This window comes from Setaria italica, chromosome I, assembly GCF_000263155.2.
Source record: "Setaria italica strain Yugu1 chromosome I, Setaria_italica_v2.0, whole genome shotgun sequence".
Taxonomy (NCBI): Eukaryota; Viridiplantae; Streptophyta; class Magnoliopsida; order Poales; family Poaceae; genus Setaria; species Setaria italica.
Window position 1 is genome coordinate 10,008,397 of NC_028450.1, and position 11,747 is coordinate 10,020,143.

Here is an 11,747-nt window from a genome sequence, read left to right on the forward strand (position 1 = left end):
TGGCTGCCTCTCCGCATTGGATGATGAATCTGTTCACGTGCTCTACGGTCGAAGTATCATCCATCCCCGAAAATTTAGTGAAGTCAGGAACTTTATACCGATGAGGGAACGGCAATAGGTCATATGTAGACAGGTATGGTGTTCTGTAGGTATAAGTTTGTACTTTCGGCTTTAAGCCGAATTGTTCTTGCATTACCTCCGCAATACGTGCCGACCAATCTGGCTGTTGCTGGTGAACCGTTGGCTGAGGTATTGGCATGTGCTGGTACACCGGAGGCGGAATAAATGGAGGCTGATTGAAAGCAGGTGGTATCTGAGTGAAAGCCGGCTGTGTAGTAAAGATCGGCTGTTTGAATGAACCACTCGTTTCATCATATAGCATGAGCTCTGCTGTCTTGTTGACCTCCGGAGCGACAGGCTGGTATGGTGGTACGGTCGGCCGAATGGCCGCCTGGAAGGATGCCTGGAATGGAGGGTTTCCTTGACTGGCCGATTGATTCTGTCCGGCCATGGCTGAAGGTGCCCCCCAGGGTGATGGGCTAACTGGAGGGAATGGTGCAGAGGACAGTTGGATGGAGTTATACCCCCATAGGAGCTGATGATGAGGAAGCGCCTGAACCTCCGACAGAAAATTGGATCGGCTGTGAAACCGAATTTGAATAATTCTGGTTTGGTGGAATCGGCTGAAAATACGCCGGTCCCCTGTATCCTTGAGGTATCCCACCAGCGAAGGAATTGACAACGGCGTTGTGCACCATATTTGAAAGTACTGGGGACTGATCAACGAAGTCATGATAAATGGACTGTTGGATCATATCGGACATTTTGTCCGAATCCTCAGAAATTGTGATCTGGCGGGGAGCAGGGAATGGATTTTTCTTGATAGTCTCCCCGCTTCTGGATCGACTGAAAGACTTTAGGCAAGCTTTCCGGAACTGCGTTGTATACTTATCCAATTCTTCCTTCTGGTCGTCCTTCAGATCTGCTTCCGTCACCTCAATGACGTTATCTTCGGAGACTTCAGCAGCTTTCGACATGATGGCGGTTGTATTGGTCCCACCGGGCGTGCCAAAAGTGTGTTGGCGCTAGAAATCGGTCAACCGAATCCCAGCGTCCGACACACGACCCGGGAGAATCTGCTTAGCTCCTGTTCGGGTGATTGCCCTGGTGCGGTTCGTGCGGCGTGCCAGCCAATCTGACCTATTGATTGGCAAGGAAGAATACGTGTCAGGTCCAGAAATCACGATCGGCTAAGTTTCCGATCTCGAGAGAGCTTATCAGCGAATCGGCCGATTTGCCGTAATAGAGAAATCGGCTATAAAGCAGCCGATCACTGTAGCCTTGTAGACAGAAAACTACTAGAGTAATCGACACAACGCTATGATAACAACACTAGCAACAGATCCAATCGACAATAGATGAATTTAAATAGCAGAACGTGAAAGAAGCCGAAACTACCGATTCCTAGCTGGATAACTGGTGATAAAACTAGAAAGACAGGTAAAACCTATGATTCTAGCAAATATCGATAACTAGTGAATAAATCTAAATGAAACAACAGCGATACGCCCGAAGTTAAAGCTTAGATATTACTCGATAAGCGGAACTTACAGAATCGGCCGGAGATCAAACTGATGCAGCCCTGCCAACCCGCACGAACTCGTGAAAAAGAGGAAAGTATTGGCGAAGTCGCCTGCTTGAAAGTAAGTACGAGGAAAAAGTAGTTTGTTGTATTGATTGGTTGATGATTACAGATTTACAAAGGTAGCTATTTATAGCCCCGTACAGATGACTTCTTAACCGACTAGAACTCTATCCCTAATTCAAACAGAAAACGAATATTTACAAGCACAATTCGTGCTAGGTTGGTTACTCTACGCTTCATGGGCTGATTTCCACCTCATCCTTTTATTCCTTTCCAAGCCCATACAGGCCCAATTAACCCATCCTCTTAATCGGCCGATTCCTTATCGGCAAAAGGCAACCGATTGGGACTCCGGCACGTTCGACCCGAAGCGAGACAGAGTTCACCGGCCGATCTCGCACTGTAGCACCATTCGACCGATTCCCAACTGTGCTTCTCCGATTCCCTCTCTTCTTGGCGCCGATTTTACTAGTGACAAAATCTGGCGTCAACACATGTGTACTTGTAGCCTAAGTGATAGCATTGCTGCAGCGGCTGAATCCATTGCTTCATAAAGCTGAATGCGATACCAATATCGATCAGCCCTTGTTCCTTCAGATCTGCAATCCGCTTCACCAGCTCGGGTACTTGTAGGCAATCGCCATGTTTTGGCTCATCAAGCCACCGGTTATTCCGAGAGGGACGGTGACCTGAGAGTTTGGGTAGTTTTGGATCATGGTTGTCAATATAGCACCACTTTTCTTTCCACCCGGCATTGGAATCTATCAGCTCATAAGCCAGATATTGGATGCTCACTGTCTCCCGCATCTGAATGCTAGCGTCTCCAACCAGGAGTGTGTCATCTTTCAATGGCTGCGGGTTGACATGGAAGAATTTCTGAAACAATTGAAAATGGGGCCTGATGCCCAGAAAAGCTTCGCAAAAATAAACGAAGATTGCAATGTGTAAGATCTCATTAGGGTTCAAATGCACCAACTCCAATTTGTAGAAATCCAGTAAGCCTCGGAAGAAATCAGAAGATGGCAATGTAAGGCCTCGCTCGATAAAGTGGGCAAAGGTTACCGTCTCATCTAGATAAGTCTCCAGTGGGCAAGCGTCGCCATAAGCAGATCGCCAGTTGATGAAGTCTTGATCTTGGAGTAGATTGGCTGCTACGAGCGTCTTGATATCCTCCTCCTTAAGATTGGATCGCTTCCAGGCGCAGACAAGATTTAGCGATACAGTCTGATCAGTTTTCCCATACTTGGACGCCGACAACTGAGGATTTTTTCCCTTGTCAGATCCTTTATTCTTCTTTTCCCCCTCGGCATGCTTGACAGCAGCAGTTTTCCTCCCCATCCTTGATGTCACGAGCTTCTTCTGTCGCATACGCTCGGGGGCTAAGTGGTGGGAGACGATGGCGCTAGCGCTCGGAGATCGGGCAGCGGCGGCGCTAGAGCTCAAGCGTGGAAGTTGGAAAGACAGATGGTAAGGGTAAAACGGAAGGGATAACTTCCTCCGTTATTTATCGTACTGGAACTGTAATAACTACGCAATTAAAGGGATTTTGAAACACAGGATTCCCGCAAATCAGAAAACCTAATTGGTAGTTACCTTTATTTTCGGAGAAGATACGGTTTCCTTCAACAGATGGTCATGTTGACCAAAGATTGACCCTTATACCCACCAAACTAGTCGGCTAAAGGCTTGGGGGCTGTGTGCCACATGTCCATCGATAAAAAGGTTTTTCTCCAGATTTTAAGGGGAAAGTAATGCAAATTACAGATTGACCCTCAGCCTGATTCTTCGATTCAACCTAAGGCTCAGGGACTATTCCATATAGAGTGTGACTTTTGTCGCACTTCCATATAAAATTCAAGGTTGAAAGATAGAAAACTAAAGTTAAATGAGGCTTGAGCACATTCTAGCCGCATGGCAGTTTTCGGGTACCTTTGGAGATTCAACCAGATAAAGTACTCGAAGAACACCAAAACTAGTTGGTGAAGTCTACAAAAATACTCGAAACTACTGCATTTGACTAAAAAGTACTCGGGGGCTTATCGTATATACATCTATAGGCCCACCAGAAGGTTTGGACAGTCCTAAATATAGGGTTGGACATCGAGACGCATCTGATATGGAGACCATGGCGCAGGGCGGCGTAGTCTACATGGAAAGGCAGGAACTAGTTGACGATTAGAAAAGTACTCGTTGTAATATCCGACTAGTATTCTTGTAACTAACCGACCTGTAACCTTGCAATAGAAGGTGAGGCAGGGACCTTCTCCAAGGCAATTCAATCCAACCAACACACAGGACGTAGGGTATTACACTATTCAGCGACTTGTCTAAATCGTGTGTCTGCGTTTACCTTCGAGTTTTTTATCTCGACGAGCCCCACTAACCAAAACACTACCTCGGGCACCCCTCTCGGTAGGTTGCCCGGTCTAAACACCGACACCCTCCGTTTCAAATTATAACTCATTCCAACTTTCTTTGGAGAGTCAAACCATTTTATGTTTGACCAAAATTATAGAAAAGATCACAAAAGTTTATGGCACCGAATAGATATACTATGAAAATATATTTAGTGAAGAAACTAATAGTACTTATTTGGTATCATGTACTTTATTGTATAAATTTGGTCAAACTTAAGATTCTTTGATTCTTCAAAAAAGTTGAAATGAATTATAATTTTGAACGGAGTGAGCGGCTTCCCGGCTGAAAACCAGAGACGGCTGAAACTTTGCCACAATTTACTCTAACCATCCAGGCTTAAGCAACATCATCAGAAAATATTCGGAGCTGACCCTGCAATCCATGAAACACCGCCTATGAGGCTATGATATGAGCACTAGTCTATGGAGTGGTATTATTGTAGAATTGGGGGCAAAATGAAAGTTAAGCCACTGTCGGTGCCAAATCCATAAGTCGCAAATCAAATTTCCATGAACCGTACCAGTGCGCGACGTAGTTAACTCCTGTAACGTTAGACTGGGCCGAATCGTGGCTTCCCGTGGATAAAAATTCAATATTCAAAATAACGGGCTATTGCAATTTTCGGTAACTGTCACTATAATAATATTATTGTACTAAATAGCGGGCTATATCAATTTTTAGCAACTGCCACTGCAATATCATTATACTAAATAGCGGGTAAAGCGGGATACAGTGGAGCAAAATTATCCTATAGCCCGCTATTCAGAATATTGAAAAAATCTGCAGAGTGGAATGGGGAAAAAGCCCAAGGACGAGAGTCTGTTCATTCGGGGCCACGCGACAATCAGTCCAGTAATCCGACACCGCCGAAGTAGTAGGCCCATAGATGACGCGGATATTGGGTCGCGGCCGAAAGAAGCCTGTAGCCCGTCGAAGCTGGGCTCAAGAGATTACTCCGGCCATTCGCCACCGAAACAGGTCTGCTTGCCGCGCCCCGTCCTCAGCGGGCTGAATCGTTGGCGGCCCCCAAAAGCTGGCCCAGTAGTCTCGAACCGCAACTACGCTTTCCGGGTCGGACTCATGCTCCGTGTCGAACACACCACCGCCGCGCCGTCCTGACAAAATCAGACGACGACGGCAAGGCGCAGCGATCTCGCTTGCGATTCGCGCGCTCCGGTCTCCTTCCCCGTCGTCGGCAATGGCGGGGAAAGACCAGCGCGCCGTGGTGCTCCCGGTGCGCGCGCTCGACGGCCGCACCACCACCGTCCGCCTCCCCGCCGCGGCCACCGTGCGGGACCTCAAGGCGGCGCTGCGGGCCTCCTTCCCGCCCGCGCAGGCCGCCCCGGCCTTCCACCTCTTCCTCCGCGGCGGAAAGCTCATCCTCGACGCCAAGCTCTCAAAGAGATCTCCGGCAAGCAAGGGCTCGGGAGGCACGGCCAGATCCGCCACGTCCAAGAGATCTCCGGCAGGGAGGCGTCCTTCTGCCCGCTCCCTCCTCACCTCTCGCCGCACACCATGACCGCGCTCAACGCCATCGGGGTCACGAGGCTGTACAGCCACTAGGAGGAGGCCATCGCCGCCGCCGTATCCGGCGGCAGGCACGTCGTCGTCTCCACCTCGACGTCCAGCGGCAGGTCCCTGTGCTACAACGTCCCCGTGCTCGAGTCCATCTCGCCGCCGAGCTCGACGTCGTGCGCGCTCTACATCTTCCCCACCAAGGCGCTCGCGCAGGACCAGCTCAAGACCCTGCTCGAGATGACCCAGGGCCAATCCAACAATAACAATTCCCACGTCAGCATCTACGACGGCGACACTCCGATGAAAGACCGCGCGAAGATCAGGGACAGCGCGCGGCAGCTCATCACCAACCCTGACATGCTCCACATGTCCATCCTGCCGTCTCACGCTCAGTTCAGGAGGATCCTATCCAACCTCGAGTACGTCGTCATCGACGAGGCGCATTCCTACAAGGGCGCCTTCGGCTGCCACACCGCACTCATCCTGAGGAGGTTGAAGCGCGTCTGAGCGGATGTCTACGGCAGCCATCCCAAGTTCATCTTCTGCACGGCGACATTGGCGAACCCCAAGGAGCACGTCATGGAGCTCGCCAAGCTCGACGACGTCGAGCTCGTCAACAACGACGGGAGCCCCTGCGGCGCCAAGCACTTCTTGCTGTGGAACCCGTCGGTGGCCAGGGCGCAGGAGAGGCGGCCGAGCCCGGTGCAGGAGGTCTCCTACCTGTTCGCCGAGATGGTCCAGCACGGCCTCCGCTGCATCGCCTTCTGCAAGACGAAGAAGCTCTGCGAAATGGTGCTCGCGCGCACGCGCGAGGTGCTCGACGAGACGTCGCCGGAGCTCGCGAACTCCATCTGCGTGTACCGCGGCGGCTACGTCGCGGAGGACCGGAGGAGGATCGAGGCTGATCTCTTCGGGGGCAAGCTTCGTGGCGTGGCGACGACGAACGCGCTTGAGCTCGGGATCGATGTCCGGCCACATCGACGCGACGCTGCACCTCGGGTTCCCCGGAAGCATTGCCAGCTTCTGGCAGCAGGCTGGGCGATCTGGACGCAGGTCGAAGGAGCCCATTTCTGTCTATGTCGGCTTCGAGGGTGCTCTGGACCAGTACTTCATGAACTTCCCGCAGAAGCTGTTTGGCAAGCCGGTCGAGCATTGCCAGGTCGATTCGCAGAACCACAAGGTCCTGGGGCAGCATCTTGCCTGTGCTGCTTTTGAAAAGCCGTTATGTCCGTAGCACGATGAGACTATGAGAGGTACTTCGGTTCTGGTTTGAACAGTGTGATGGTGGCTCTGAAAGAAAAAGGATGTCTGGTGAACAATTCAGGCGTGCGGAAATATGTTGGACCCGACAACAAGAGCCCGTCGCGTACGGTGAGCATACGAGCAATCGAGCATGATCGGTGCAAGGTGATCGACAAGCAAGGTTATCGAGTGCTCGAGGAGATTGAGGAAAGCAAGGCTTTCTTTCAGGTGTTGAGAGGCTTGATCACTCCTCAAGGACAGCTGACTGTAGAGTGATATTGCTTTGCCTCCTACGAGTGCGTCATCATCTAAAACTGGCATGGTCAGGACGACTGCTCAAGCAAACAGTTGCAAGGTGACGACCGAGTGGGCCTGCTTCGATCGCATTTGGAAATCGAACAACGTGTTATCTGACAGCATTGAGGTTGACTTGCCTCCATACTCCTTCGATACTCAAGCTGCTTGGGTGACTGTTCCCAAATCAGTAAGGGCAGCCGTCGAGCAAAGGAAATTAGGATTTCAAGGCGGTGTCCATGCTGCATCGCATGCTCTCCTCAGCATAGTACCTTTGCATATGATGTGCAGTGCTTCTGATCTCGGGACATGGTGTGCAGATCCTCAACAAACCTCTAAAACTCCTGAAAGAATTCTGTTGTACAACAAACACCCCGGTGGCATTGGCTTGGCATCACAGGTGAAGCTGCTCTTCGGGGAGCTGCTGATTGGTGCTTTACAACTTATTTCAACATGTACCTGCACCAACTTGGATGGTTGTCCAAACTGTATCCAGTCATTTGCGTGCAGCGGATACAACAAGAATCTGGATGAGGCGGCGGCAGTTTTGATTCTCAAAGGAGTAATTGAAAATGAAAGATTGTATTTTTATGGCAAAGATGGTTCTCAGCAGAGCTGATGACCTGATGTGCAAGAGAGCTACCAGATTGCTGTAACGTTCTTCTCTACACAAGGCTTATACTCAATTGATGAATAGTTATTGATGTAACATGACTACTAGCATGTCAGACCATAGAATTTCAAATGAAAAAAAAAAGATGAGCTTGTATTTGTGTTGTTATGTAGGACAGTGATAGGTTCCAATTATAATCCCAAACAAATCTGCATACTTGCCTCTATTTTATCGATTTGCAATGATGTTTCTCTCTTTATTTACTGATGCTTGTTTTCTCCTATGCCTTTTCTTTTTTGAGGGCAATGCAAGTGCTCTGCCTTTTCATTAAAGTAGAGAATAGAAAATATGTACAGGTACTAGTTAAGTTCCCGTATGTTGCTACGGGCAACAAAAACCATGCTAATCTGATTTATTCACATGAGAATTGTGCAAGTTCTAAAATTTCCACAAAATGCAACTTTTTAGCAATATAAGCAAATGAATCTGGCAGTTATTGATTTCTCTCCTCCCATTGCAAAAGTTGATTATACATCAAAGTTCCATATAATGAGTAATGAACTACAAAAACCCACAACGAAATTAAGAGGACTTGGATTTCAGAGTAATTTTGGAATAGAGATATGCATAGACGAGTCTCTCATGCAAAAGCCTTCTGGACTGAAACCATACAAGGACTATGTTTCAGTGTCCTAGGGCAGGTTGGTTTCTCCTTGTCCTGATAATAGTTGTGCAGTGTGCGTTTGTCATCCTGCATCGCTTGGCAACTTATTGGCTTGCAATTGCAGTTCAAAACCACCAGTTTAGTGTCGCAGTTGTTGCTGGTGTCTATGCAGTGATTGCAACTGCAAGATGCCTCTTCGCGTATATTAGGAGTCTCAGCTCATTGTGCCCTGAAAGCATCAAGTAAGTTCTTCTAAGGGCTCATGGATTCAGTGTTCAAGGCCCCCAGTGTTCATCAGCGACAGTAGGTCTGCACCTTCATGGCCATCTAAGGGAAGAATATATTTAGAAAATTTAAAAGCTCGTCTTTCAGTTGGTAGCTGCTTGTCACCTTGTCAGTTGGGAGCTTTCTTTGACATTTGCTGTTGGCCAGTTGCTGAGTTTAGTTGCTTTCTGGTGCAGTCTTCCGTTGCAGCTGTTGTTCTCTGTTAGTCTTGTTCTGTGGTCTTGTGAGTTGCCTAGATGCTTGGTAGGGTGTGCTTAGTTGGTGTTTAGGGTGCGTGGTCTTTTAGTTGTTTGTTGAGTAGTTGTCAACCTTCATAGTTGCAAGGTTTTCGGTCCAGTTTCCCCTTAAAAAACTGGTCTGTTTCTTTTTCTTGCAATAAAACTATAGCAAAGCTTTTGCCGTCCTTCTGAAACATTTGATGATCATGGAGCAGAACGGGGCGCAGGAAGACGACTCTTCTGGCATTTGATGATCGACATTTGGCCATTTGCACCATGGAACTGAAGGGCCTGATGAAACTTAGCATCATTACTCAGGAGCCAACCCTTTTCAGAGGCAAGTGTAAGGAGCAACGCAGGTCCTCTAGGTCTGCACACCGACTAGGATATCTGGGAGGTCAGTAAAATTATAAATCTGAGCTACCAATTAATACCAGTGCATTCTGAAATGTTCATGAAATCTTATATCTTTGGTCGATAGCCATGCTATAACATTGCACTTCCTGATCCTGGTCCTGATGCTACTATTCTATTTCAGGCTTTAGACAAGAGCTTGCTGTCATCATGGAGTGGCCGGTGGCGGGATTCCCCCAATCCTACCTTGGCCTGCCGCTCTCCGCAGGGAAGAAAGATGAATGCCAACGTCCTGGACGCGCTCGCCATCAAGGCGGAACGCGCCTCCCTGCTGTCCTCCGCGGGGCGTCTCAAGCTCGGTGCTGACCAAACTGTCTGGCAGGGCTTAACCAATGGTATAATCTCTGCCGGGCGTCTCCAGAGATTATACCATCGATTAACTGCATGAGCATCTCCACCCAACTTGCCTGGCGCCAGGGCTTAAGAGAATCTTTCAGCGGGAAATTACGCGGTAACTGCCTTTGGTTGGTCATCAGTGAGGATTGCCGAGCTCCAGCCTTAGGTGATCGATCTTGTCTCGCATTGTTGTTCTCCTCTTCAGCTTGGAGGAAAAAAGTCTGAAGGTTTCCTCTTGGATTCTCATGGGGATCTATCAGCTGGTCCGACTGCTGATGTGGTGCCATACGTGCGCTGACTCAGTGAGAGTGTCTGAGTCAGTGGGCAGTCAGCAGCATGCAGGGGGATTGCAACTTGCATTGTTTGAGTAGGAACGAATCTCCGATCGGGTGTTCGGGAGTACAGATCTGCTTATTGATCGTCTGCCTGCCTGGCCGGCAGCCGGGTGCAGATAAAGTATTCTTCTGACCGACCAAATGCAGATAAAGTATTTGTTAATGCAAACAAGCAACAACTGAAGCATTTGCTTGGATGGAATGGATGGATTGCGAAAACTCATCAAGTTACCCGGCCATCAATCGAGGTGATCGGTTAGGACACTCGATCGATCGAGTGCTTTCTCCTGAAAAAAAACATTTTTAGTAGTGGAAGGAGGTGTCGAGCTGAAAGAGAGAGGAACCCATTTGGCATTTGCACCCCTGCTTAAACATTGCTCTGAAAATCTGAATTGGACCATGTGTAACATGAATAGATTAGTGCAAAGCCACCTTTGAATAGGCTAAGAGGGTCATTGTTCGTCCAATTTTATTATAGAGGGGTGTCAGGATGCCTGCTCTAGAGTTGACTTTGAAATTATTTGCAGTAACTCTGGGGGGTGTTGAAGAGAAGTACTTTGGAAACCAAAAGAAAAACCAAGGATCCAAAAATTCGAGAAAAATAGCGCCACCGGTCGTTCTTCAAATATGTGTCTAATTTAGACATCAAAAATAGCCTCCTCCAATAAGTTCATTATATTTACGACCGGAGATGTTGCAGAGCATGCCCCTGCCTATGTTTACGAGGAGGTCACGGTGCAAACACAAACCATATAACAATTAATGCCTCGCAGGCTCGCGCTAAGCTGCAATTTCACTAACTGTCAATTGCATCTGCGTATGCATCAGCCTCGTGCCGTTGTTGTCGATGGAAGGTGAGGCGTCATGATCTGTGAGTTATTGAGCTTGACGTGGGAAAGATTAGATTATGTAACATGCTTTAGTGAGCTAATTGTTGCGCCATCGCACCACTTGCGCCATGCAATGTACGGACCTGAATGCAGAGCTTTTTTGAATATGGTTAAGCAGTTGTTAGTTTAAGCAGACGGTGGTGGGTGGTGCGGGGGGTCGTTGGCTCGTTGCTGTACGGCTGGTGTACGTTCGGCTGTGTGCGCTCAAGTCAGAGTCGTAAACAAGCAACGGTACGTGGAGGTTGAGAGAAGGAATATTGGGACCCACCCAAGAAGCAGGCAGCGGATCGACGTGTACTTTGACTCGCGATAGCCTATCGTGCATGCATATAGCAAGGTTGGCATCCCACAGATAAGTAATCTTTTTCTTTGGAAGAAGATAAGTTAACTTTTGCTAGTAGTTTTGTCAACGGAGTGCTTGTTATTAGCTACGTATTTGATCGTGTTTTCGATCGAGGAGCGATGAACTTTGGCGTATCCACCATCCACATACACGCATCCACCATCCTCGAAGAATCGAGGGAGTTTGTTTAGTTCAGCTTACATGTGTATGTGTATAAGCTGAATTATATCACATTTGCGGTGTGTGTGTGGGGGGGTTGGTTAGGGAAAAGCAATCTCACGTATATTTGCGGCAGCATGATTTATCTCAACTTTTCTCTGACATGATATAGTTGCCCAACTTTGGACAACTAAAATTACTGTAGCGCAACTGTAGCGTTTCGTTTGTATTTGTGAATTATTATCCAAATATTGACTAATTAGGCTCAAAAGATTCGTCTCGCAAAGTACAACAAAACTGTGCAATTAGTTTTGATTTCGTCTACATTCAGTACTCCATGCATGTACCGCAAGTTTGATGTGATGGGGAATCT

The 11,747-nt window shown here is 48.2% G+C and overlaps 1 pseudogene; it reads left to right on the forward strand.

Annotated features, from left to right (window-relative positions):
* The first annotated feature begins 5,261 nt into the window (after window positions 1-5,261).
* On the forward strand, window positions 5,262-7,736 carry LOC101759926 (annotated as a pseudogene).
* Window positions 7,737-11,747: the final 4,011 nt, after the last annotated feature.